The sequence below is a fragment of the Astatotilapia calliptera genome, chromosome 17 (genome assembly GCF_900246225.1).
Source record: "Astatotilapia calliptera chromosome 17, fAstCal1.2, whole genome shotgun sequence".
Classification (NCBI taxonomy): domain Eukaryota; kingdom Metazoa; phylum Chordata; class Actinopteri; order Cichliformes; family Cichlidae; genus Astatotilapia; species Astatotilapia calliptera.
Window position 1 is genome coordinate 8,668,483 of NC_039318.1, and position 3,565 is coordinate 8,672,047.

General features: G+C 36.4%; 1 long non-coding RNA gene across 1 annotated transcript in view; it reads left to right on the forward strand.

Moving 5' to 3' along the window:
* Window positions 1-597: 597 nt before the first annotated feature.
* The window catches only part of LOC113009545 (uncharacterized), a 3,802-nt gene continuing 834 nt past the window's right edge, over window positions 598-3,565 (forward strand). Inside the window, exons 1-3 of the long non-coding RNA XR_003270198.1 lie at window positions 598-818; window positions 1,945-2,079; window positions 3,358-3,565. The exon at window positions 3,358-3,565 is cut by the window's right edge and continues 834 nt beyond it. This is a non-coding gene — a long non-coding RNA (uncharacterized LOC113009545). The remainder of the gene's footprint in view (window positions 819-1,944; window positions 2,080-3,357) is intronic.

The window sequence follows — 3,565 nt, forward strand, 5'->3', positions numbered from 1 at the left end:
AAAGTTGCACAAACTAGTTTCCCACCACAGGAAATTTATTTTGAGTGTCTTCATAGTTTTGTTTTTGAAATACACCAATTTTTATATACTGCAGGAAAAACGAAAATAAATATTATAGTGCAAATTTGCAAAAAAGCAGCATATGCATCCAAGTAAACTATTTCCAGCAGTTCAATATGAGTCCTAAGCATCCCAGAAATGACACAGAAAGTCATAAAGTCAAACATAACTTTTAAAAACACCAGTATAAGCTCATGAGGCCTTGATGGTAAAAAAAAACAAAACAAAACCTACATTTCCGCGAAAATGACGTCACTTCCGGTTTCGGGCAGGTCATGGCGGACATGCGATTCACGCTGATGGACATAGGAAGTGTTATGAACAGCTGATTGGATCGGCAAAGCCAGTTTCTGGAATATTATGTTTTTGTTGCTGCAAGCGCTTTTTATGCAGTTTTTGCAAAGCTATATGTGGAAGGAAACCGTGACCTAGGACAAGCTGATGGCATAAGATGTAAGTACAACTCCTCCGGTTTCATATGCAAAAAAAAATATTGCGCTAGCTCACATGGTTGCAGTGCTACACTGTAAAAAAAATCCGTAAAAATACAGTACAATCTACTGTATAAACGTGAAGGAATTTTCCGTATTAGTCATTTACAGGTATTTTTCTGTATTTCTCAACTACTGCAATGCATTGTGGGAAAAAGAACCTGAAAAGGAGGGAAAAGTAAGCGCAAGAGCAGCCATTAGGCTTCTTTCAGGCTTCATCTGGATTTTGGATTCTGAAGTTGGAGAAACTGCCTTCAAATTTCTGTGGTAAGTATTAAAACTCATGTTTCGTTTTATTAAAATAATGTTTTTTCAAAAGACTCCGTGTTTTTATTTAGAAAGAATTGTTAATTTATTTGTTAACTGGTTTCGGCTGTCTCCAGACAAGTCAGGAATATTTTGCTGACTCATTTTTTAAAATAATTGTTATTTAGGTTTAACATGACTTAAGCTTTATTTTAGTTAATGTTAAAATAATTTTTACTGTGATACCACCAGTTTTGCCCTTCAGTGGCTGAACCAGTTTTCATAAATATTATAGTTAGCTGTCTGTGTCTCTCTGGGTATTACACAGCTGTGACTGCTAACTAGCTAATTAGCGAAAGTCAGCGATGTGGATAACTGGGAAAGTGAGAACTTCATGGTTCTAGAAATTATTCTAGGACTCTAATAAGTACTGTATCAATACCTGTGTTTTACAGTTGGCTCTACTGTACACTTTAAAGGGTTTCAGGCAAAGTTACACTAACCCTAGTTTAAGCCTCAGACCTTCCTGGCTGACGCTAGCAAATGCTAATGTTAGCCTCTGATTTGGGCTGCTAAAGTAAAGACTTTTAGCTAGCTGACCAGCATAGATTATTTCGGTGGTTAACAGACTGTAGTGGTAAAATTATTGAAAGTATAGTTTCACCTCAGCACATTTACAATTACAGTATGTCTATTTTGTAGCACATAGAAATGTTTAGTTAATATTTACAGACAGACACATTTTCCCTGTAACTGTGTTTTTGCTCCAACATTTGTTGAAAATGTAATTTATGAAATGCTGAGCAGCATTTCTTGTATGTGGAATATTTTTGTCACCCCACTGTGCTAATGTGATTAAATACTAAAAATTATTACTAAAAAAATTCAATAATAAATCAATAATAACTATTTCTTGATTGAACTATAATGTAAGCGCAGTGCTGGTGTGCAGGGGCTCTATATGCCTTGTCTATATCAAGCTTTTAGCCAAATATAAGCAGAGATATTTGTATCTTTCTTAAAAATCCAGATCCTTACAGATTATTTGGGAAATGGATCAACAGCTATCACTACTTGAAGCACTTTAAGTCCTGCAGTGGAAAAATAACCCTTATTTCACCTTTGATCACACACTTTGGTTTTCCAGTGCAGAGCAATGGCCAAGAAAAGGAAAGACTTCCCCGAGTGAAAAAAAAGATGAAGATACAAGCTGGTGATGATCCAGAGCAGCTGGTCTCAGGAAATGAAGAAAAACCCTGATCACCTTCTCTACAAACACAAGGTGAGTTTAATGTTGTGGTTGATTTAGTTTTTCAAGGTATGTATGTTACTTTAATTATAAACTGCTTTTGTTGCAACAGAATGGTGTTATGTGTATGCAACTCTACGTGAATTATAATCCTTTGTAGGGCTGCGTGATATGACCAAAGTCTCATATCCCAATATAAGACGTATCTCTCCTGATAACGATATATATCACAAAATAGTGCATTTTCTGTAAATTCTGTGATTCTCGGGCAACTCGACTTATGTGAAATGTTTTCAGTTGGGCGTCGTGTACCAGGAGTCGAGTGTTTTGACCGATGCATGAAACTATACATTTTTAGACATGAGTTTAAATGGCCGCCATTTTCTTTCTGAGTATTTATTAGACGGCGTGCTGCAAGGAAAAGCCTGTTCTAACGTCTAAGGATTATTTTGAGCACCTGACGACTCTTTTTTGCTTTTCATTCGTAAACTCTCTCGAAACTCTTTCATGTGATTCTTGTGTAGGTGGTTAAAGAGGTTTGTCGTGTTCGAGTGGTGGTGGGGACCAGTTTGTGGCATAATTTGCATAGTACAGTTTTCTGGGGCGTGTCAGACTTTTCATAACCAAACCATGTCCATGCTACAGAGGTAGCCCCTCATTTAACAATAAGGTCCTCGATTTCTTTTGACTGGTCCTTCTGGTTCTGCCTCATCCTTGCTGGCCATGCTGGTATTCTCTGTGCCTTCATCTGCGTGGTGACTGTAAGCGCCATTTATAGTTACTTGATGTTTTTATTTGAGGTCATTTGTTTGATGCATATTCTGAAATTTTATGTTTGAGAATAATGTATATCATTTCAGTTTAGTTTGAAAAGTCTCAACAGAAACTTGAGCTTTATTGTGAAAGGTTTATGTGGAAAATAAACAAGCGGACGGCGGAGCCACACGATGGTTTTATCCTCATTGTTGGTAACGAAAGTACGCGTTAAAAACAGTCACTTGTCCGTCCATAGTGTGGTTATTTTAAGTATAAGAGAAGGAGAGAACTTTAAGAAATAATATAGCAACTACAGTGACCATCAAAACCATGAAAAAAATATTGCCGTAAACAGTTTATTTTGCAACACCACAAAACAAAGAATAGTGTATAATATGAAACGATAGACATTTTTATATCGTAATCTGATATATATCGTCATATCGCACAGCCCTAATCCTTTTTTTGTTTATGTTGTTTATGCTCTAGGTAAAAAAAAATTATAAAAATACAAACTTTTTAAAAATGTCTTGTTGTTTCTCTTTTTTTCCTCAGAATAAATTGCGACTAGTCTCAATGGCTGACACGGAGGAGCAACACAGCGACACGTTAACTCCGACTGCTGCAGTTCCTGTATGAACTGAGCAACTCTTAAAATCCAAGGAAAAGCTGAGTGTATTTTACTTAAAGCTCAGATGGACCTTGATGTACTAACATGCAGGCTGCATTCAGGACTTTGTCACACTGTTATATGAAGAGCGGT